This window comes from Meriones unguiculatus, chromosome 17, assembly GCF_030254825.1.
Source record: "Meriones unguiculatus strain TT.TT164.6M chromosome 17, Bangor_MerUng_6.1, whole genome shotgun sequence".
NCBI lineage: Eukaryota > Metazoa > Chordata > Mammalia > Rodentia > Muridae > Meriones > Meriones unguiculatus.
In genome coordinates this window covers 80,054,564-80,079,751 of record NC_083364.1, presented here as the reverse complement: position 1 = coordinate 80,079,751, position 25,188 = coordinate 80,054,564, and the positions used below count along the sequence as shown (strand labels likewise).

Below are 25,188 nucleotides of genomic sequence, written 5' to 3'. Positions count from 1 at the left end.
GGTGGTCTTGGCAGCTGTGGGGGTTGAGCTCACCTTTGATCCCAGCACTGAGAAGGCAGGCACCGGCAAATCTCTTGAGTTTGAGGCCAGCCTCGTCTACAGAGCAAGTTCCAGGACAGACAAATCTACACAGAGAAACTCTGTGTTGGAGAGGAAAAAAGAAAAAAAAAAAAGGGAGGGGGTTAGCTGGAGAAATGGCTCAGAAGAGCACTATCTGCTATTCCAGATGTCCTGAGTTCAATTCCCAGCAACCACATGGTGACTCACAACCATCTATACTAGGAATGTGATGTCCTCTTCTGTCTTGCAGGTGTACATGCAGATAGAGCACTCATACATGTAAAATAAATAAATAAATCTTTAAAAAAAAAACACCTTCATTTTGGGATTGTACTATGAATTACTTAAGGGGTTTAAATGTTTCTTTTTTTTTTCTTTACCATTCAATGATGGTAAATATGCACAACACAGATTTCACTATTCTAAGTATACAACTCAGTGACAAATACTCGCAAAACTGAAATTCTGTACCTATTAAACAGGCACTGCCCCCTCTTCTCTATTCCCAGACCTGCTGTCCATCATTCTACTTTATTTTAAGCACTTGTAAAAATTAATTTATTTATTTATTCATATAGTTTATTTATTATATATCCTGATTGAAGACCCCTCCCTCAACTCTTCTCGGGCCTACTCTCCCATTCTCTTTCCCCGCTAGCCCCTTCCCCTAGTCCACTGAAAGGGAGAGTTCTCCTCCTCTTCCATCTTCCCATAGCAATCTGGATGAGACTTGATAAGCTATGTGGCCTGGCAAGGCTGCATTGCCAGGGGCAAGTGATCAAAGAGCAGGCAACTGAGTTCATGACAGAGACATCCCCCGTTCCCCTTACTGGAAAACATTTTAAGCACTTTTAAACATTCTCTCTAAGCCAGGCATGATGCACACAGTTTTAATCCCAGCACCCAGGAAGCAGAGGCAGGCAGATCTCTGTGAGTTTTAGCCAGCCTGGTCTACAAAGAAGTCCAGGACAAGCCAAGGCTACACAGAGACACCATGTCTCAACAAACAAAACAATCTGTTCTTTGACAATTTTACACATATACTCAGTGTATCTTGATCTTATTTACCTCACTCTGCCTAGATTCCCCAACACATCCCCCTTCCACCTTCATTTTTTTTTTAAACCTACTCAGTCAATGTGCTTGCTGCCTACAAGCACATTGTTGTAGGGCCATACTCTAGAGAAGGGACATGAACCCTGAAGAAAATTGACTGCCCCTGCCCCAAGAGTGATTAATTACCAATATCTCTCATCTAACAGTGGGGCCACATTATTCCCTCCCTGATCCATGTTGAAATGTTGGTTGCCTTGGTCTTGTGTAGGTCTTATGCAGGTAATCGCAGCTAACTTTTCTGTGTGTGGTTTGATGAAATTTCCCCTACAGTCTCAGGCATTTAAACACTTGGTCTTCAGTTGATGGTGCTGTTTGGGGAGGTTTGGGAGGTGTAGCTTTACTGGAAGGAGTCTATCAGTGAGCAGTGCATCGAGGTTTCAAAGTTGTGCCATTCCTAATCTCAGTGTTCTGTCTCATTCTTCCTTTGTCCTTCTCTCTTGCGGACATAAATATGTTTTTGTTTTGGTCCCAGGTGTGGGATGTGGGACTGATTCAGATGGTTCCACAGCAGCAGACAATTTGCCTCATGTGAGCTCTGAAAGGAGCTCTTAGCCAAGTGCAAATAGTTTATATCTGAGGACTCTGGAGAGAGACTAAATGCCACAGCCCGAAGAGTGTGGAAAGTAGGGGAAAGAATAAGGCTGCTCCTGCTTCCCCCTTGCTACTTCTGGTTGCTGTTGTGAGACAAGAAGCTGGAGATCTCCTGAAACAAGGGTTGGACTGGCTCCTAGGAACCTGGCAGCCTCAATCAGCAGGAAGCAGCTAAGAAAGAACTGAGCCCTCTATCCCACTAACCCTTTCTCTCTCCTATTTGGTGTTGGAGTGTTGGAAGGGATTGAGGTAGAGTAGGAAGAAAAAGATAGAAGAAAGATAAATAAGAGAGTTTTTAAAAAAGTAAAAAGTTTTTAAAAAGCCAATACCCTCTGTTTCATGCTTGTACTTCAAGATGTGAGCTCTCATCCTCCAGCACCAGCCTTCAGGCCTGCCTGCTGCTATGCTTCCCTGCCATGATGGTGATGGACTCTTATCCCAAATAAACCTTTCCTTCCACAAGGGGGGAAGGTTTGCCTTGGCCATGGTGTTTTGTATCAGCAATACAACAATAATTGGTATAAGAAAGCTATACCTTTCTTATACAGCCCATACCCACCTGCCTAGAGAATACCCACTGTAAGCTAGGTCCTTCTACATCAACAAACAGTAAGGGAAATACCACTGCAGACATACCCACAGACCAAACTGATTGAGGAAGTCTGTCATTTGAGGTTCCCACTTCCTAGGTGACTTTAGTTGGTGTCAAACTGATACTAAATTTAACAACCACAGTTCCTCTAGAGCTGGAGTTACAGCAAGAGAGTGTGTGCGACCTTGCATGGGGAGTGGGTTATGAACTTCAGTATTCTGAAAGAACAGTAAGTGCTTTTCACTACTGAGCCATCTCCTCAGCCCAGGATAGGACATCTTAAGAGTCATGCAATGATTATGTTGGTTTCAAAATAAATATGATCAAAACTGTATTATATCATTTTCACTTTATAATTCCAAAAGACATTAAAACTGGTTTAAAAACAAAGACATACATTAATCAAAGAGAGTAGATGACTCAAAGATAAACACATAGCTGAAGCCACCCCATTTGTGTTTTGCAAAGGCATCAATCAGAAGCATATGTTGGAGCAAAGACTGCTTCTTCAATAAATGGTGCTAGTAAAACTGCATGTCCTCATGCAAAAGAACTAAACCAGATCCACCTATCCCTTCCCCTGCACAGAAACCAATGGACCAAAGATGTGTCGTAAGATTGGAAGCCCTGAAGATGCTATGAAAACACATTTCAAATAGAAACAATAGACAAGTCATTTCTGAAAAGAACTATTAACAGCTCAGGAAAGAACCCAAGGAAGAAACTTCTGCACAGCAAATGAAACAATCAGTGAAGAGACAGCATATGGAATGGGAAAAAAATCTAACTGAGACAGAGGATGGAGAGGATCTGGGAGGAATTTTCAATTAAAAATGGCCAATAAGTAGTTGAAAATATTAAACATCTTTAGCCTTTTAAATACAATTTAAAATGACTTTAAGATTTTACCTCAGAGAGTCAGGGTGAGTGTCAAGGAAACAAATGACAAGTGCCGATGATAGTCACATTCTGGATAGGCAAGCTCTCCACCACTAGCTTCCTACCCAGCCCACATGACTATTTTCATTTTCTTGTTTAGAAGAAATGAAATTTGAGAGTAAGATTTACAAAGAAAACTAAAGACACTGCAGTGGCCAGTGTGTGACATGCACACTCATTTTGAATCTAGGTGATTTCTATGTTTGCCCAATGCTTTGAGCATAATAGATCAAAGTTTTTTTCACTTTTTTCAGCACTAAACATATCTAATTTATACCCGACTATAAATTTAAATATTATAGTAGCAAACACATTATTGTCTACAGTTTACTAGGGTTTTGTTGTTGTAGTTGGATGGAGACAGCCTTCTGTCTGATAGATAATAACAATGCTTCACATTTATAGACAGTAAAACTTCTTTCATCTGAGGAGTTGAATGAACTCAACAATTATGACTCATTATTCTTTCTATGATCTGGACAAAAATGGAGGTGGTGTTAAGCATGGAGCAAGCATTACAGGGTGTCAGAGACGTAGCACACAGTGAGTTTCCTTCCTCTGATCATGCAGCAGCCAAAAGCACACCTTCCTTCTCTGCAAAGGTCTCCAATGATTTCAGTTGCATTTGTGACAGAAGTGATAATAATTCTTAACCCTTAGAAGTGTAGCGCTCCTTCATTCTCTAAGCCCTCTCAAACCCTGAGCTCCCTCCATCTCCAAGCCTGTCTGCTACAGCTGTGTAGAAACTTGATCTTCTGGATACTTACACATTTTGGATTAATTATTTCTTCCTAAAGGGGCAAAGACAAGCCTCCTGGTCAATTCAGATTCCACCATTAGAGGGTTTGTTTGTTTGTTTGTTTGTTTTTGTTTTTTTTATCATAGATAGTGAACTACAAGTTGTTCCAAAGAATCCAGACTTCAGCAGGATGAATTAGCATTGTTTGAGGTGTCTATTGAGCTTCCTGCTCCAAGCACATTGTAACAGTTGCAGCTTCATACCTGGATAAGGAAATTATTTAGTTATTTATTTAGTATCTATTACTATCTCTCTCCCCCAACTGTAGGATCCATGAGTAGAGAAAACACATTTATTTCTCTTACTGCCCTACCCCCAGTGTCTGTTTAAAATGCTTGGGTCTAAATATGCCTTCAAAATAGATGAAATTAAGTGAATTAATTTTGACCTTTAGCAAAGTATTCTTTGTAAATTTAAACCTAAATCTTGAGACTCCAACTTAAAATTATAATCTAGATGTTAATTATTCTAATTTATTATTCTAATATATTTGAATAAGAAAACATTATAAAATGATTTAACAACTTACTTAAAACCACTTAAAATCTGGTAACGTGAAAGGAGACAAATTAGGAAAGTAAGGAACAAATTGGGGCTCAGAAACCCAACTGACTCTATCACTTGGCTTCTAGGGAGAAGGGACTTATGGTAGGTTTTTCTGGGGACCCAAGAGATGTATTAGAGCTGTCTGCTCTCTGGGCTTATGGAAGAGACACACAGAGAATTGTTGCCAGCAAAGCTTTAAGTGTAGTCCTGGGTACTCAAGTGTGAGAGTGGGTAGGAACCCTGTTTCTTCTGAAGTCAGTCCTTTTGATGTGACAAAGAACCATCCTATGTGTACTTCTTTCCTCTACAACAGGAGCCTGTCATACCCTGTCAGTTTAGGACAGAACACCCCAGAGAGTGCCAGGGAGGCAACCAAAGAAAGAGGAATGAAACAGAAGAACAGAGTTCAATGAAGAAGAAGAAAGTATTGCCAAGGTCCCGATAAAAGCTGGTGGAATTGTGGCAGAAAATGGAGTTTGGGGAGGTATTTTGGAGGAAGCACTAGAAGAAAACTGAGCCCAGTTGAATGAAGACAGTGGCGGGGAGGGGGGGTGAGGGGGCGCAGGCAGGAAACAATCAGAGCTGTCTCCGGTTTCTAGGTTTGGGCAACTGTGGATAAGGGTGCTGTTAACTAAAGAGGGAGGAGCAAGAAGAGCCGGTTTAGTGGAGTGCAAATGTTAGGTTTTCAGTGCCTGGGGGACATCCAAGTGGAGATACCAGAAAGAGCCAGACTGGCTGGAGATCCAGGCTGGGGAACCTAGATTGTACTCCTTTCAGGAATTAGTTTGTATTTTTGTGTTGGTGATAAACTCAACATATTCCATAGCATCCATGCTGCAAACGTGGTTACGCTGCCCACAAACAACATTTAGCCGGTCTTTTTCCTGATAGACCATGATAAAATGTCATTGATAAGACTGTTCATTTTCTCTGGGGACTTGCATTAACTAGGCCAACTCCAATAAAGCATCTTTTCTTGCTGCAAGACAGAATTGGTAACAGACTTTCTTTTCTTCTTAGTAACAACGGAACATTAGTTGTTGAAGGGCAATTTGCAGATCCTCTGGAACTAGCACTGTTTGTGATTTTAGAAAGAAGGGGCTGCATTTTCAGATAAAATAAAAAGTGCAGGTATTTCATGTAGGAAAGAGATGGAGCATAGACAGATGCTCTTGGTGATAGGTTAAAAACGTGGACTGAAGGACCTTGATGGGGACTCAAAGAATGAATAGCAAGATTGATGAATGAGAAAGATTAGAGGAGTCACACACCCTTGGCAGTTTTGGAGACCTTCTTATTAAGATTTCAGCCTCATGTTCTGCTGATCATCAACAAAGATGAGAGAGAAGTTGAGGTTAAGTAGAGAGACACTCAGAACACTGTGGGTAGTCTGAACAATGAGCTTCCTTGGACTCTAGGTGTTGAATTGTTTAATTTGGGGGTGGTAATAATAATAATCACTCACAAAACAAGCTCTGCAGAACTGGGTATCACATAAACATCTGGAAGAGGAGGAACTTTCAAACAGTGCAATCCTTCTGTGGAGTTGACCTTTTCCTGTCTCTGCCTCATAGATTTAGCACTCAGCTAAGTCTTGCTTATTCTGGAGCCCTTGTAGTGAGGTGCACTGGTGCACATATATGGCCTCTGCCTTTCAGGACTGAAACAGGAGGATGGTTTGTGTTCAGAAGCTCAAGGAAAACCTGAGTGACACAGGGAAGCCCCATTCTTTTTTTTAAAAAAAAGGGTATTAGAAAGACTTAGAAGTCTTTTGTCAGTAAAGGACACTTCAGTGGCTGTCCAGCATAGCCTCACTTTAATAGGAATATTACTGTTTAGAAAAAATTAATCAATTGCTTTTGTTCCTTGTCGTATCTGCTTTTTATTTGTTCTGTTTCCCTAGAAATGGGGAGGCAATGCCCAGGCTATCACTGAAGAGAAATTTGTACCATTTTGTTGTATCAGTGAACCAAACTTCAAATTTGACTGGTTGATAAATGTGGGAATAGTAACTTAAAAAAACAAAAATAACTTTAAAGTAGGAATGTTTAAAAAAATCAGAAATTATGTTTAACATATTTAATTGTGCTAATTAAAAATACTCAGGAGGCTACAGATTTATTTTTTTTCATTTGTGTATTTATTTAAGCAGAAACTAAACATTCTGAGTGGAGTGAGTGGTAGTGCATTCCAGGCATATTCTGAACTCCTACTGTGATAGGCATTTTTCCAAACCATGTCCTTTAGATGTGTCAAGCCACATCTTTAAAAAAAATATTTATCATAATATTCCATATTTCTTATTTTTTTTATTAAGGACAGAAATGGACCTTGGGCAAATGGTACTGGCATATTTCACATTGCTCTCAACACATGGCTGATAGTGTCCAGAAATTTTTCCTGTGTAAATGCCCTATCATGCAGTAAAATTGCTTAGTGGGCAGGATAAAAGTCAAATTGACAAATATTGGCAACTCTAACAGGAGCTCAGATGATAACTCAAAGTGGATAATTAGGTTTTGCCCACAGAACTGCAAAAAGCATCTGTCAAACAACATTCATCCAGTTTCCAGAATCTGGCTTCTTTAACGGTGGCCAGTGTTCCTATTAATATCCTAAGAAGGATGAGACCCATGGTGAGAAAGAAGAAAGACCCTCAAAACAAAACCAACTAGGCAACAAAAACAAGCTATCCGAATTAGATCACGGTCTTCAATAAAATAAGCTCAGTTAAAGATTTAATCTCCAGTGGTAACCCAGGTTACCTTACTTTTCATCATTCATTTCATTTTTTTTTCCTCCAATGCATGGGCAAGTGAGCATCTTTATATAGATGTGCTGAGCACAAAAGGCAAAATTATGAGGACGAGTAATGTAACTGTTTATAAGCTACCACACCTTTAGTGTTCTGTGGACAGAAGAGAGTTGAAATACAATGTAGGATCTGGTTTACCATTTAAGAAGGGGTCAGGGAAACACAAAGATGGATATGTTCAAAGACAGATACAGAACTGGGCCCAATTAGCAGGCATTCTGGTTTTAATATTGAGTATAGATGAGTCAAAACAAGAATGGATTATTTATAATAAAACTAATGGAGTAGTGATTTGACTTAGCTGTTCTCCCAGAAACTGACCCTCAGATCCAGACAGGTTTAAAGGTGAGTTAGAAGGTGGTTTTAGGAAATACAAGCAGGAAAAAGGGACAGTGGAGTGACCTTGTAAAATTGGCCAGTAGAGGACACATTGGTGAGCAGGTTGACCTTGTGGTCAGTCCCAGCAGGAGACACTAGAATACTATATAAGTGCATCAGAGCTGTCCAATCTCAGGGTGGAGGAGTGGTATATTAATTTGCTAACTCTTTTCTGTCACTGATTGAAGGCTGCTCTTATCTGGCCCCGAGGGGTCTAACACTCCTATAGCAGGAGAAAGTCCTCAAGCGGCCAGCTGTTAATTCTTACTAACAGGAAAAATAAATAATAAATGCTGAATGGATATGAACCATTTGTCTATAGCTCTTTCTGTGTGATTTTTTTAAAAGAATCTATTTATTTGTTTGTTTTGGAGGTTATCAGTCACTTGTAGAACTTGTTTAAAGCTGTGTATCTTCTCACTGCAAAAAATAATTAAGCATATGTATTTGACTTGCATTCAATTTACTTGGACTTGTACCTGAAATACCAAAAAGAGTCACTGTCTTTGGGAACACACAGATATTTTTATTATCTTGTCACAACGTCTGGCCAGAATGCAGAGTGGTTGGGGCCAGCTGCCATCTTGGTCAGGCTTGCAGGAGAAAGTATCATAAGATGTGAATGGCGGAGCCTCACAGGTATATGGAGCCACTGTGATCTCCATGGAGGGAAGGACAATTGGATATATGGTACTCAGATGTAGGAAGAAGAGAAAGCCAAGGGTGGCAGATAATGTTGTCAGGGTCTGGAAGGACTTAGGGAATTCAGAAAGGAGATGGATTTCCACAGTCATAGCAAGTTTTCCTCAAACTGCTTGGGTAAAGTAAAATGAAGAGCAGCTTAGGGTTCCTAGAAGTACTGCTCCTGTCTAAACCTGATAACAACTAAATGGAAATCTCATGGTAATAAAGGCCGTTAAGTGTTTGCAATCTCAAACACACACCTTGAGTTTTTGAGTCACACAGGACAGTCTTAAAGAGGCCGTAATAAAAACTAACAATGACATGTGGTTTAGCACTTCTTACTTGAATGGCCCAAGGGGGTCAGAGCACAGTTTTCAAGACCAAGGTTTACATCCTGGGCAGAGAGCAGTTTTCACCAGCACTTCCATAAGACCCTCAGCAAGTTCTTGTGTCACCTGGTCCTCGGCTCACCCTGGTGTACAATCCTTGCTTTACTTCCAGTTTGTTAAAAGCTCTCTTCCTTTCCTCTGGGCTCTGCTTCATTCTTTGGGAAGGAGTTCTAGGGGAGGCATAACAACTTAGGTTGCCTCATCTAAGGACAAGAGTGATTTTCCAGTTTCCTATCCACTAACGGTATAGCCAAGACACCATTGTAAAAAAGGGGGAGGGATGGTGGGAGAGGCTAGGATATCTTTCCTAAATCAGGTGAATTGTGAATTTCAATTTAATGCTGCTAAACTACCTAATATTCCTACAAGAACAGCGTGATAATCTATTTTATGTTTCAGTTTGTTTGTTAAGCAGTAAAACAATCATAGGACTCCAACTTCAGTAGCTGTAAAATGATAGGACAGTTGTTCCCCCTAATTCTTGTCAGACATCTAGAATTCCTCCTTTCTGCTATCAGTTTCGAGCATAGCAGTGTGGATGACTGCAAAAGGAGGAATTCCTGTCTAGGGAAAGAAACTTGAAACAGTATCCACAATTGTTACCATATTACCAAAACACTGAAGATGAAGAAAAAGAAGAAGAAGAAAAAAAAAAAAAAAAAAAAAAGCCAGGATGCCTGTAATCCCAGCACTCAGGGAAGCAGAAGCAGGCAGATCCCTGTGAGTTTGAGGCCAGCATGGTCTACCAAACAAGTCCAGGACAGCCAAGGCTACACGGAGAAACCCTGTCTCAGAAAACAACACAAAACAAAATAAAATAAAACAACAAATACATTATGAAAGGAGTAAAAACAGTTCATCACTCCTGCCCCTGAGGAAGAGGGCGGCTTTTTGGCTTACCAGTTAGATTTCTGGGGCAGCACAGACTGCATGGTTGACAGGCAAATGCTCTTCTTTTGTGTAGACAGAGGAATCACTACCTGGGTATGAACTGTAACTTAAAGAGGACCTAGTGATTTGCTTACAGAGTTTTGAGGTTAAAAATACACAGGTAAACTAGATAGGCAGCAGTCAGTGCTCACTGACCAGATGGAATCTTTCTCTGAACAAGACAGATGTCATAAAACAAGGATGAAGGGTGCAAGGATGCTGGGTTTGGTTTTCAAGCAGACTAGCTGTGCTAAAGCAGAACTTTGGTGATAAAGTGTATGATCTGTATGGTTCTCATATGGTACCTGAGTTATGACATAGGAAAATAGGAAATACAAACTGTGATTTGTGGGCCAAAGTTTTAATTTTGGACATGGGGTGTACAAATATTTCAGAACATTAAACTAGAAAATGATAGGTGTTATTCCTACTTTTTGATTTATTTAGATAAATAAGTATATTGTGGCAAAGGAAAAAAAAAACAAGGATAAGTAGAAAGATTTATTTGTCTATATGCCAGTTCTTGATGAACGGCCAGTGCTTGTGCATCCTCTTCAGCTACTGTAACAAGCCCAATTCCCTCCAAGTTCTAACACCAATACCTTCAAGCTGACCTTAGAGTTTTAGAGTATAAGTGGTATGAATGAGTGTGTATGTGTGTGTGTCTGTGTCTACGGTAAGTTTGATATCTCCACTAGCCCTTAGTCATGTGAGGAATGATGTGCTCACAAGAATAGTCAATAAGTCTAGCCATGTGATAGTTATGTGGTAGTTCAGGTCCTTCAAAGAGGTCATGGAAACAATGTAAGTATCCATCAAATAAGAATTGAAGAAAATATGGTACATGAAATTCTACTGTTTGTGGTAGTGTGGGTGCATGTAGAGATCATTACTTACGTTAAGTAAAACATGCATTAAAGGACAAATTCCTCATGATCTTACTCATAGGTGGCATCTGGAAAAGTTGGTCTCATAGAAGTTGAGTGCAGATTGAGAGACCAGGAAGGGGGGGTGGAGGGCAAGGGAGAGAGAAAACATGTGTACAGTAATGTACTGAACTTTTCCAGAGGCCAGAAGAAAGTGTTTAAACATCGTTAGTTTATTGACATAGATATGTATCAAAATGTTACACACAGCATACATTTATGAAAAGATTATATTTTGTCCCATGACCATGTATAATTTTAAGTCTTTATATGCCTGTTAAAATAGATTTTATTAAAAAGTAAAATGAAAAGCAAATAACTAAATAAATAGAAAAGAGATGTTGATGCTAACTCAGAAAATAAAGAACTTTCTTGAGGAAAAATGCCTGAGTCAAAATGGAGAGGGAGCAGGGGCTGAGAGCCCCTAACTGCAGCTCTGGTCTGACAAGAAAGAGAAAGAAACAGGACAAAGAAATAGGAATTAATGTGTGGGCTGGGGATTCAGCTCAGCAATAGAATGCTTGCTTAGCAAGCAGAAGTCCCTGGGTTCAGTCCTCAGCTTCCAGGGTGAGGATAAAAATTACAAAAAAAGGTTCCCCTTCTACCCTGAGAAAAACAAGGTAAGAAGGCAGGCAGGCCCCAGGAGTCCTGCCATCAAGGATTTATTTTGGATTGTGGATTCACTTGAGTGGAACCATCATGGCCATTGCAGTATATGATCCAGTGTGTTGTTCTTTACCTTTTGGTGGGAAGTAGAGACAGTCAGAAGGACCTGTTCTCTGTGACCTACTTCCACCATCATCAAGGTCACACCTCATGACTTTCACCACTTCTCAATAATCCCTTCATACCAAGAATCGTCAGAGGATTAATCCCATCACTCACTTAGAGCCCTTATCACAAACAAATACCTCACCTTCTAAGTATTTTTAATCCAATCAAGTTGACAATCAGAATTAACCCTCACAAGCCTCCACTGATCACAGAGTACTCAGTCTTCCAGGAGGGGAGAGGTGGTCATTGCCATTGGCCAGGTTGTGGTAATGAATGATCCTCAGCTAGGAGACCATGAGAAGCATCAGAAATGGTACTTTGCTGATTTGTGGATAGTGACTGGAATTATTTCCTGTTTACTGTTTTAAAAATACCGTCTAGTTTCTGAGATTAATAACTTAAATTCCACCATTCATTATTTACTAGAAGAGGACTATGGAGGCAAATTACAGTTGATGCCTGTGAATTTGGTGATACCAACATAATGTTCATTCTGTGTGCTTGTAAGACTCCAGGAGCTGGTGGAGAGATACATGGATGTACGGGAACCACGGTGCTCCATAGGTGATCCTTTTTTCAATGGTGAGAGAGAGCAGCCCCATGCTCCAAGCACAGCCACAAAATAAGGGAGCTCTGTTCTTAATGTGGCTCCTTTTGCCCCCTGAATATTTTTTTTCTGATCTATTCATCTTAGATAATGTGGAGAAAACAGCTTTCCTGCTTTCATTTTAATGGTTTTTAGTACAGATCCTGCTAGTTTGAGCAGTTACCATGAATTAGTTGGTTTCTCAAGTCTTTCTGAATTTGTTGGATCAAGTGTCCTATTGCTGTATTTAATTTAGTGTTTCCTCTCCTGTGTAGCTTTAAATCATTAGGGGCTTTTTTTCTCCTGTCTTCTTATTAATAAATCAGAGAATCTGAGGCCTAGAGAAGAGGCAAAATTTATTATCAGTTTTTCTGTCTTTATGACAAAATATCTTGAAAAGAAATTTAAAGTGTTAAAGATTCCTGTTGCCTCACAGTTTCAGGGGCTTTTGCCCACGGTTGGCTGGCTTCATGGCTGTGGATCTGTGGTGACGCAAAACATGATAATGAAGAAAGACATGGAGGGGCCCAGGATAAGATCTAGAACTCAAGAAAATATAGAACTCACTTTGCCAGTGAGACCTCATTCTGCAGGTATTCCAGTACCTCTAAAAGAGAAAAGAAAAGAAAGAAAAAAAAAAAAGCTGTGAGATTTTGACTCCATTAATGTAATAACCCTTTGATTAGGTCAGACCCCACAGGAATCAGTCACTTCTCCATGCCTGGATTCAGCAACTGGAGATCAAATCTTCAGCACATTAACCTTTTGAGGGAACTCTTCACGTCCACACCATAACACATGTAACCAGTCCATTTATTCACAAATGTTATTTACAGATGTTGCCGAGGCTGGAGTAGCGGAGCTAGCAACCTATTCGGAGACACACAATTTTGCTAAAATTGGCAGTTTAGAAAACTGTATTTGGTTAGCTCATTCATTTTATAACAGCTTACATACATGGATTAAAGAATTTGAAAAACAGTGATAATAATAAGAAGGTGGTCAGTGTTGTGGTTCAGTGGGAGAATAGTTACCTGGATCCTCAACACTGCAAAAACTATAAAAATCATAATCAAAGGAACACAGAGGACTGGGGGTGTAGCTCAGATTGTAAAATGCTGGCACACACACATCCTTGGTTCAGTCTGCTGCACTTCATAAACCGACTTGGTGACTCGCAGCTCTACTCCCAGTACTCAGGAAATGGTGGCAGGAGGGTCCAAAGAGAGTCAGCCCCTTAGAGCGCTTACCCGGAGACACCTGGAATTGGGGATCTACCTCCAATTTTATTTTCTTGACATTGTTTTTCACATTTACTTACTTATATCACACTGCATGTGTAGAAGTCAGGGGACAGCCTGCAGGAATCAGTTCTTCTACCGAGTGAGTTCTGGGGTTCAAGCTAAGGCCAGGAGGCTTGTTGGCAAGTGCCTTTCTTTACCTATTGAACCTTCTGACTGAACCCTACTTCACAGTTTAAAGGGCGTGGTGCCAACAATGCTAACTAATAATAGGGTCTGTACAGCTACTCTGGATATAGAGACTGAAAATTGGAGCTTACTCAGTGGCTTCTCATAGTTCTGTTTACAGAGCTGCACGGAAGAAGCCATCACTGTGCACCACACAGATCAAAAACATTCACCAAAAACAAAAACAAAAACAATAGTAAAGGACAGGGAGCCTCTGCCTTTGAAATGGGTGTGCTGGCACAGAATGGCCCGTGACTTTACTTGTGCTTGTTCTTGTCCTGGGGCTAACACTCAGACCTGCTGAATAGCTCTCGACATCAATGTCCGGGAAACAAAAGGGCACTGTAACCAAATGTGAAGATCTGAGGGCACACTGCAGCCAGTAGCAGAAAAGTGCCCTGAGTACGGGGCAGGGATGCCCACGCGAGAGGTAAGGTAAGTGGTCAAATCCCTCCCTTCACATAGCATGAATGCACAGAATTCTTGACTGGTGAAAGTGCTGTTTTTTTTTTTTTATTTATTTATTACAATTTATTCACTTTGTATCCCAGCTGTAGCTCCACCCTCATCCCCTCCCAATTCCACCCACCCTCCCTCCCTCATCTCCTCCCATGCCCCTTCCCCAGTCCACTGATAGCGGGGGTCCTCCTCTCCTTCCCTCTGACCCTAGCCTATCAGGTCTCATCAGGACTGTGTTTCATAGTCTTCCTCTGTGCCCTGGTAAGGCTGCTCTCCCCTCTGGGGGAGGTGGTCAAAGAGCCTACTACTGAGTTCATGTCAGAGACAGCCCCTGTTCCCCTTACTAGGGTACCCACTTGGAGACTGAGCTGCCATGGGCTACATCTGTGCAGGGGTTCTACCTTATCTCCATGGTCCTTGGTTGGAGTATCAGTCTCAGAAAGGACCCCTGTGCCCAGATTTTTTGGTTCTGTTGCTCTCCTTGTAGAGCTCCTGTCCCCTCCAGGTCTTTCTATCTCCTCCTTCTTTCCTAAGATTCCCTGCACTGTGCCCAAAGTTTGGCTATTAAGAAACAAAACAGGAGCCTACCACAGAGGGCCTCTGAAAGACTCTAGTTAGCAGGTTATTAAAGCAGATGCTGAGACTCATAGCCAAACTTTGGAAAGTGCTGGTTTTATATTTAAATGTAATTATATATATTAGTTTTTGTATGCTCCTTGCTATGTAGTCCTGGCTGGCCTGGAATTTCCTGTGAGATATGCTGGTCTTAAAGTCACAGAGAACTACCTGTCTCTGCCTCTGCTTCTCAAAAGCTGAGATGAGAGCCATCTGGCCAAAAATTTATTATTTCCTTGTTTAGAGTGTGTGTGCATGTTCGCACATGCTTATGTATATCTGTGCCATGGTGCTACTCTGAGACTAGGGAACACCTCTTTCCACCATGTGGATCCAAGAGTTTGGACTTACTTCTTCAGGCTTAGAGGCATGTGCCTTTCCAACTTATGGCCCTTTCTGTTCTTTTCTTTTTCAAGACAGGGTTTCTCTGGGTAGCCTTGGCTGTCCTGGACTCACAGGCTGGCCTTGAACTCACAGGGATCTGCCCGCCTCTGCCTCCCTGAGTGCTAGGATTAAAGGTGGTGCACCTCCATGCCCAGCTTTGTTTTTCGTTTGCTTTGTTTTTGTTTGTTTATTTTTTTACATTTACTAATGACAGTGGAGAGAGAACGTGGAGGGATGGCAGGAGAATGGTTTCTCCCCTTCTTTCCTGTGAGGTCTGGGCTCCTTACTGGCTGAGACATCTTTACATGCTTAGAGATGCTTCTTTTTTTCCCCCCTAGTTAGTGAATCCTTCCACTTTTTTGCTTGTCTTTGCATTCTCAGTTGTGAGTAACTCTGTAAGCATTCGAGAATCCCACCCACCCTGGCCGGGCAGTGCAGGTCTGTGGTCCCACCTGTACAGAAGGTTGAGGTGGGAGGAGCACTTGAGCCCAAGAGTTTGAGACTGGCTTGGAGAGCCTAGCAAAATCCCATCCAAACACAGAAAGAATAGTATGCAAGTCTGAATGACAGCCACTACCCACAGGCATGCGTGCAGACATGTGGCTGCAGTAAAATGAGATGACGTTCTAATGCTGGCATCAAGGTGGACTTTAAACGCTAGAATTATGCCTGTTTAATGGTGGTTACATTGTCAAGAGGCTCAAATTTAGCATTTACAGGGAGTTTTCTGGAGTTGGAGAAATAGCTCAATCTGTAATTGCTTATCTGTGAACCTGAAGACCTGAGCTTGGTCCCAGACTCCACACAAAACAATTGTTCTGCTTCTGAAACCTTAGCATTTGTGCATTAAGGAGACATATGGGACCCTGGGGCTCTCCAGCTAACCAGCCTTCCCTAGCCTACACGCCTAAGGCCTAATGAGCGATCCTACCTCAAAAAACAAGTTGAGCAGTTCTGTTACCCAGGGTTGACCTCTGGCTTCCTAATGCACCCTGTTCTCCACACATATCCACAAACACATAAATAAATAAATCTCAAATTGTGATTTTTTTTTTCTCATTTGTATTTAACCTTTTAATTTTAAAAAAGTGATTATTTTAAAGGAAAAATAAGAATTTAAAATTTCTTTTGTCTAATTTTCATATTTTAATGAAAGTGCTCATCAAATGTTATAGATTTTCATCATCAAATGCATTTGTGTTAAGTGTGATTGTATTTTGTTTGATTCTTGAGATTATTACTGTCAATAGAAGACAGATCACAAGAAAATCTTCATTATGACAACTGTTTCAGTTACTGCTTTGGTGCTGTGAGGAGACACTATGACCATGGCAACTTATGGAAGAAAGCATTTCATTGGATTCTTACTTAGAGTTTCAGAAGGTGAGTCTTTGGCCATCATGACTTGAAGCATGTAGGCATAGCATTGCAGCAGTAGCTAAGAGCTTACACCTGAGAGACAGAGAGAGGGGGCATGGCGGGGGGGTAGGCTTGGCATGGGCTTTTTAAACCTCAAAGCCCACCAGCAGTGACACACCTTCTTCAACAAGTCCACAATTCCCAGTCCTTCCCAAACAGTTCCACTAAGTGGGAATCAAGCATTCAACATATGAACCAATGGGGGCCTTGAAACATTGTCATTCACACTTCCACAACATTGCGATTTTCCACAGTGAGAACATGAGAATACCTTGACGGAAAGACAGTCATTTGCAGTGAATTTAGTCTCTGTTATTGAAGATCTAGAAAACTAGGGAGGGTGGATGTGTGGCTAAGTGGTCCACAGTGCTAAAAACAAATGAGGGCACCTAGCTATTTATTCTTTTTTCCTTCCTCTTTATTCCCCTATGGAAAAGGGAAATATAACAAGAAAATAATGTGATTATTTTATATAATTGAAAAGAACCTTAGCCAGCCTTGCCAGGCCACAGAAAAAGAAGATTCAAGCAGTCATGATGAGACTTAACAAGCTATGGGCAGGTGGCAATAGTGGAGAACTCCCCCTTTCAGTGGTCTAGGGGACGGGGATGAGGAGAAGAGGGAGGGAGGGGGTTTCAATCAGGATATATAGTGAAAAAATTGTGAAGAAAAAAAAAAAAATAATCCTAGTTTTGCCTTTATCAGTTCTTTCCTGTCAATACATTTTAGGAGTCAGATTTATCGAAAATATCTGTCAGTTCTCCTCTTTCCAGTACAAGTATCGTCGTAAAGGTTGGGAAGGAAGTCACTGGATTCGTCCAAATACAGCTCCAGGAGGCACACGTGAGGCACGAACAACAGGAAGCTGCTTCTGCTAACACATACGTCCTTCCGGGCTGTGCCACCTTCCTTAGCTCTCTCCAGACCCATCACAGTGCACAGCTCCATAAATCTCTCCACAATATGAGCAAGAGTGTAATTTGGAAGGGATTCATGGAAAATGTGTAAGGTTTATTCAGAGCTCTATAAATAGCACAGGTGGCCATTGTGTAGCTGGCTTCTGCTGACCTCTGCTTTTGTGCTGGCACTGCAGACCTAATGCATGCTTTTTCTTTTAACCCTTTTCACCGAACTTATTATCTTCATGTTAAAGAAAAACTAAAGTGAGTGCTTTCAGTATCCTGTCTAATTGTTTAAAGTCACTTATTGTTAGGCAAACAGTAAGTAAATACATAAAAGTGAACTGGATCAAATTAATTGGGGGAAATATTTTTAGCATGTTTCCGTCCTAGACTTCTCCTAACCCTGGCTTTCTTAGGCAATATGTACATAAAATACAGGAAAGTACAAAATTAAAGTGAGAATGCCAGCTATTATCAGTTAAAAAAACAAACAGTAGCCAGCTCCAGAGTTGATCTTTCTTTAATCTGTTTGTTCAATTAATATGATTTCTAGTTACAGTCATTTTCCTGCAATAAGGTCATTTTTACATCTGACTTTATAAAATTCCATTGTATGTATGCACCACATGCCTTTATCATACATCACTCGGTGGACAGGTAGGCTGGACCCATTTCCCATCTATCATGTATGTTAAGTGTATCTGTGGCTTATTGGCTTAGAGTCCCTCGGATACATGGGCAGAGTACAGTACCGGAGTCACATGGTTGTTTCCTGTTATTTCTGGTTTTAGTATTTTTTGAGGCACCTCCATGCTGGTTTCCACAGTGGCTGGCTCTACCAGTTCATATCCCTATCAGTAGTGAATAATAAAATTTCTCCTGTTTGAACACTAACAGCACAGACTCTAAGAGCAACAATCAATAAATGGGACCTCATGAAACTGAAAAGCTTCTGTAAAGCAAAGGACACTGTCATCAGAACAAAACGACTGCCTACAGACTGAGAAAGGATCTTCACCAACCCTATATCTGACAGAGGGCTAATATCCAGAATATGTAAAAAACTCAAGAAGTTAAAAAGCAACAAATCAAGTAATCCAATTAAAAAAAAATGGAGTATGGAGCTAAACAGAGAATTCTCTGTAAAGAGATATAGAATGGCAGAGAAACACTTAGATATGCTCAACATCCTTATCCATCAGGGAGACACAAATCAAAACGACCCTGATTTCACCTTATACCCATCAGAATGGCTAAGATCAAAAACTCAAGTGACAATACATGCTGGAGAGGTTGTGGAGAAAGGGGAACCCTCCTCCACTGCTGGTGGGACTGGAAACTTGCACAACCACTCTGGAAATAAATCTGGCGCTTTCTTAGACAACTAGGAGTAGTGCTTCCTCAAGATCCAGCTATACCACTCCTAGGCAAATATCCAAAATATGCTCAAGTACACAACAAGGATATTTGCTCAACCATGTTCATAGCAGCTTTATTTGTAAGAGCCAGAACCTGGAAACAACCCAGATGTCCCTCAACTGAGGAATGGATACAGAAATTGAGGTACATTTACACAGTGGAATACTACTCAGCAATTCATGAAATTTGGAGGCAAATGGTGGAATCTACAAAGATCATCCAGAGTGAGGTATCCCAGAAGCAGAAAGACACACATTGTATATACTCACTTATAAGTGGATATTAGACATATAGGATAAACATACTAAAATCTGTACACCTAAAGAAGCTAAGCAAGAAGGAGGACCCTGGGTAAGATGATCAATCCTCACTATGAAAGACATACATTGGAAGAAGGAGAAAACAGGAAAAAGGACACGAGTCTCCCACAGAGGGCCTCTGAAAGACTTTATCCAGCAGTGTATCAAAGCAGATGCTGAAGCTCATAACCAAAGTTTGGACAGAGTGCAGGAATCTTATGAAAGAAAGGGGAGATAGAAAGACCTGGAGGGAACAGGAACTCCACAAGGAGAGCAACAGAACCAAAAAAATCTGGCCACAGGGGTCCTTTCTGAGACTGATACTCCAACCAAGGACCATGCATGGAGATAAAGTAGAACCCCTGCACAGATGTAGCCCATGGCAGCTCAGTCTCCAAGTGGGTACCCTAGTAAGGGGAACAGGGGCTGTCTCTGACATGAACTCAGTGGCTGGCTCTTTGATCATTTCCCCCTGAGGTGGGAGCAGTCTTACCAGGCCACAGAGGAAGACAATGCAGCCAGTCCTCATGAGATCTGACAGGCTGGGGTCAGAGGGAAGGGGAAAAGGACCTCCCCTATCAGTGGACTTGGGGAGGGGCATGGGAGGAGATGAGGGAGGGAGGAAAGGAGGGTGGAATTGGGAGGGGATGAGGGTGGAGCTACAGCTGGGATAAAAAGTGAATAAACTGTAATTAATATTAAAATATTAATAATAAAATATTAAAAATTAAAATTAAAAAATTCTCCTGTTTAGTTGCTAATGATATCTTTGCATCTTAGCTGAAATAAACTGAGATCCTTCTAGGAAAGAATTTAGAGACTTAGTGCTCCTACAGCATTTCTTTTTTTTTTGGATTTTTAAAAATAATTTTTATTTTTATATATTAATTATAGGTTATTTACTTTGTATCCCAGCTGTAGCACCCTCCCCCATTCCCTCCCAATTCCACCATCCCTCACTCATCTCCTCCCTGCATTTCCTAACTTTGTTATTTACATTATTATTTCTTGTGCATTGTCTGGCCTTTAATGTTTGTTTTCTTCTCTGTATTAAAACTTAAATAGATATACATAAATAAATTTTAAAAAGTGATATATGTCTGTTAAAAATTTTTTTTTATTTCTTTATTTTACATATGAGTGCTCTATTTTGCGTATACATCTGCATGACAGAAGAGGGCACCGAATTTCATTATAGATGGTTGTGAGCCACCATGTGGTTGCTGGGAATTGAACTCAGGACCTCTGGAAGAGCAGACAGTGCTCTTAACCTCTGAGCCATCTCTCCAGCCCTGTTAAAAAATTTTTAATTTTTTATAATTTGAGTTTATTTACTTTCTATCCCAGCTGTAGCCCCCTCCCTCCCTCCCTCCTAATCCTACCCTTCCTCCATCATTTCCTCCCATGCCCCTCCCCAGACCACTGATAGGGGAGGTCCTTCTCCCCTTCCCTCTGACCCCAGTCTATCAGATCTCATGAGGACTGGCTGCATGAGGATTGTCTTCCTCTGTGGCCTGGAAAGACTGCTCCCACCTCAGGGGGAGGTGATCAAAGAGCCAGCCACTGAGTTCATGTAAGATACAGTCCCTGTTCCCCTTACTAGGGTACCCACTTGGAGACTGAGCTGCCATGGGCTACATCTGTGCAGGGGCCTTATCTCCATGAATGACCCTTGGTTGGGGTATCAGTCTCAGAAAAGACCCCTGTGCCAGATTTTTTGGTTCTGTTGCTCTCCTTGTGGAGCTCCTGTCCCCTCAAGGTCTTTCTATTTCCCCTTTCTTTCATGAGATTCCCTGCACTCTGCCCAAAGTTTGGTTATGAGTCTCAGCATTTGCTTTGATACCCTGCTGGGTAGTCTTTCAGAGGCCCTCTGTGGTAGGCTCCTGTCCTGTTCCCTGTTTGCTCAACCATGTTCGCAGCAGATATGTTTGTAATAGCCAGAATCTGGAAAAAACACAGGTGTTCCTCAACTGAAGAATGGGTACAGAAATTGTGTAACATTTACACAATGGAGTACTACTCCACAATTCCACAATTACAAACAGGGAAATCATGAAATTTGCAGGCAAATGGTGGGAACCTGAAAAGATCATCCTGAATGAGGTATCCTAGAAGCAGAGAGACGTACATAGTATATTCTCACTTATGAGTGGATACTAGACTATAAGATAGGAAAGGAGGACCTTGGGTAAGATGATAAATCCTCACTCAGAAAGGCAAATGGACATAGGAAGAGGGAGAAAACAGGAAACAGGACAGGAGCCTACCACAGAGGGCCTCTGATGTATGTCTTAATTGGCTGCTTTTCATAACAAGTTCAGTGGTCTTGTTAATGGATCTGCCTGTGCCTAACATTTTTCACCTAAGAAAATATCTGCTTTTATTTTTGAATAATATCTCATCTGACTGGGTAACGATACATATATTATCTTTGGATCATATTCTGTTTCCCTTTTGGAGGATTGTTTCATTTATCTATCATGGTGAAACAAATTACTGGAAATATCAGCCACCTAATGCAACAAGCCTTTATTGTTGTACATGGTTCCTAAGAAGCAGGAATCTGGGAGTGGCTTGGCTTCGCAGTCTTGCTAAGGTTTCCCCTTATGCTGGATTCCAGCATAGGGCAAAGGCTGTAGTCCTTGCCAGATTGCAAGGCCATTGCATCCTCCAAGATGCTCACTCATGTGTGGGATTGTGAGCATGTCTTAGTTTTTTTCTCTAGTTGGCCTTGACATGGCTGTTGGATTACCCTCCCGGATAGGCAGAGAGCACAGCTGGAAGGAAACTGTCATCCTCCCGGCTCAGTCTCTGGAGTAGCACAATATCGTTGTGTGTCACCAGTACTGGCTTCTAATTACACTGATTTTTCATCATTTTCTTTCTGTTTTAATTATGATTATATCTGTCTTAGTTACCATTCCATTGCTGTGAAGAGTCACTATGACCAAGGCAATTTACAAAAGAAGGCATTTGCACTGGGTAGACATTGTATCAACATTGCTAGCTGTGGTCTTCTGAGAAGAAGAAACCTTTGTGGGGGAAAAAAAAAAAAAACCTCTGTAAGAGCAGGCTGTGAATCAGCCTGTGCATTTTCTTAATTAGTGATTGATGGGGGGGGGGGAGGGGGCAGCTCACTGTGGGTGATGCTAACTCTAGGTTGGTGGTCCTGGGTTCTATAAGAAAGCAGGTTGAGCAAGCCAGGAAACAGCAGGCCTCCACAGCCTCTGCACCAGCTCTTGTCTCCAGCTTCCTACCCTGCTTGAGTTTTATCATTTCCATGATAAACTGCTCTATGGAACTGTGAGTGAAATAAACCTTTTCCTCCCCAAGTTGCTATGGTCACGGTGTTTCATTACAGCAATAGTAACCGTAGCTAAGACAACATTTAATTAGGGGCTTACTTACAGTTTCAGAGGGTGGGTTCATGACTATCGTGGCCAGGAGCCTGGCAGCAGGCAGGCAGGCAGGCAGGCATGCATGGTGCTGGAGCAGAACCTAAGTGCTCACATCTTACTCTGCAAGTTGGAGGCAGAGAAAGCCAGAGACTGGGCCTGGCCTGGGCTTTTGAACCCCAGTGATACACCTACTCTAACAAGATCGTACCTTCCGGTTCTTCCCGAAACAGCTCCACCAATTAGGGACTAGGGGGCAAGAATCCAATATATAAGCCTATGGGGGCCATTTAAGCCACCACAGCCTCTTTCAGTAATACAGCTTTTTAAAGGTGTCTGAGACCCCGCTGGTAAGGTCAAAGTCTGGCATTACTGGATATCCCTGGAGCTCAGTACCAAAATAATGGACTCCCTTCCTTAAAAAGGGTTTCCTCCTCTCCCCCTGACCTGGGGAGACGCCAGATCCTCTAAGGAGAATCACATAGCCCCCAGGGGCTTTGTGACCCTTTCCTGATAAGAAACCTGTTTGGCCAGAACCTGGGGATTCCTAGAAATACTCCATCCTATGCTAATGAGACCGCAGTTTTCAGCAAATGACTTTTACCTCCACCTGGAGTTCTTCCCCCACCCGTAGGATAATTAGGTATTGTGTTCCCCTTCTTGTGATAGGACTGTGCAACCGCGTGTAAGTGAAGTATTCCTAACATCCTTAGCCCCATCAAATCAAACACATTCACCCTCAAAACCCCTCCCACTGCCCGAGGTTTATAAGTCTTTGAATTAAACGGGCTGCCATCATCTGAGACTCATCATGTACTCATCATGGGGAAGAAAAGGCACCCCTACTCCCTGAAGAATTCGTTGTTTGACTCCTGGGGCTTGGCCTCTGGCCATGCATGCAGCCATAGCGGCCTACGTCACCCCTGAAGCCTGCCCAACCACCGAGAGCTGGCCTGTGTTCAGGCTGTGAACTGACACACCTGGGTCCTCCTGCATTCTGTCATCAGCAACTTCACGAATGGGCTGTAACACTGTGGAATCATCACCAGTTTTGGACCGCCCAAGCTTCCAGCTGCAGTCTGGTACCAGCAATTAAACTGAACTAACTGTAACACCCTGGGGAAAAAGTTATCTACACCCAGCTGAGATCTGGGAGCCTTGCTTGTGGACCTCGCCCTGAGGGCTCTAGCCATGTCTGAGAGGAGCAGAACCTGGGAGTATGGACCCGCGCAGGAGTGGAGAACATACTTCCGGGACAAAATGACAGAGCTGTTTTTAGATCCTGTGTTTGAGTGTGTGTCCACAGTATATATGCTTGTGTACCATATGTGATCAGAGGATGTCTCGCGGGAGTTGGATCTCTCCTTCCACCATGTGGGGTTTGGAGATCAAACTCAGGTCATCAAGCACCGTTACCCACTTACCCATTTCACAAGTGCTTATTAGGTTATCATTGTTATTCTCCTGCGTCAGTCTCATTGTCCTCCTGCCTTTGGTTCCTCTGTGCTGGGATTACAAGTGTGTGCCACTATGTTCTGTTTTATTTTGTATAATGTATGGCCCTTACATAGTCTAATAAGATTTGGTCAGAAAAACCAAATTGAGAGAATGCACAATATCATTAAATAGTTCTTTTTATGTTTTAATTCTTCATGGTCTGATATAACACAACTAACTGTTGTCTTTGCCTGGAATGGTGTCATACGCCTGTAACTCCAGCAATAAGGGCAGAGGTAAGTAATGGGAGTTCAAGGCTACCGCTGGGTCCATACTGAACCCAGGGCTGCCGTGTACTACGATGCCCAGTCCAGAAACATTTTTTAATTAAATAAGAAGTAGTTTTATTTCCTCTGCCCTTGTGAACATGATCAGGGACTCACACACATCTTTGCTCACATGTTTATGTTATATTTATATTTGTATTGTATTTGTTGTTATATTTATACTAAGCATCTTTGTTCACATATTTACATTGTAATACACATAGATTAGTAGAATAAATTCCTAGGAAGAATTCATGAGCTTCTAAAGACAGACTGGCATGCATTTCAAGCACTATTCGGAAAGACGAGCTTTAGTTTGCCCATGCAAGAATCTCAAACTTCAGGGGTTTGTCGTGTTTGAGGCCCTCCTTAACGATGTGCAAAATTCCCCAAAGCTGTGAGGTTTGTTTCTTTCTTTCTTTTTCTGAGACAGAGTCTCCCTATGTAGCACAGGCTAGCTTTAGACATGGATTTCTCCTGCTTCTGCTAACTAAGTGTTTTGATTCCAGTCTCTAACACCATGTCCAGCTCTCTGGTTGAGTTTGATACTTGAAAGCAAAGATTATTATTTTGGCAGAATTATGTAATTGATAAAGTGTGTAAAATATACCGAATACTTAGACGCTGAAGTCCCTTTTTTTGCTCACATCTAGGCCTGTGCTGAAGACTTATTCAAGCATAGCAATGTCCATCATTCATCCTTTTCTGGGTTATTATAGGTTATAAAGATAGAGCCAACAACTATCAATTAAAACCTGGAATAGTAACTTGTTGCATGGTTTGCCCAGAATGGAATCTACTGTGCTTCTTGCCAATAATATGATGATTACTAATTTGCTTAATTCATAAGCACTCACTCAATACACAGTCACCAAGAAATTATTAAACATTCTTCATCCAATTATGACTACAAGCTTCTGAGATTAAAATTTTATTAAA

The 25,188-nt window shown here is 41.5% G+C and overlaps 1 long non-coding RNA gene across 2 annotated transcripts in view; it reads left to right on the top strand.

Moving 5' to 3' along the window:
- The window catches only part of LOC132648594 (uncharacterized), a 33,055-nt gene extending 8,693 nt beyond the window's left edge, over nucleotides 1–24,362 (top strand). Inside the window, exons 3-5 of one of the 2 annotated variants that reach the window (XR_009587027.1) lie at nucleotides 13,890–14,029; nucleotides 16,346–16,435; nucleotides 17,201–24,362. This is a non-coding gene — a long non-coding RNA (uncharacterized LOC132648594). Of the gene's footprint in view, nucleotides 1–13,889; nucleotides 14,030–16,285; nucleotides 16,436–17,200 lie in introns of both variants that reach the window. The other variant, XR_009587026.1, reaches the window with a different exon arrangement.
- Nucleotides 24,363–25,188: the final 826 nt, after the last annotated feature.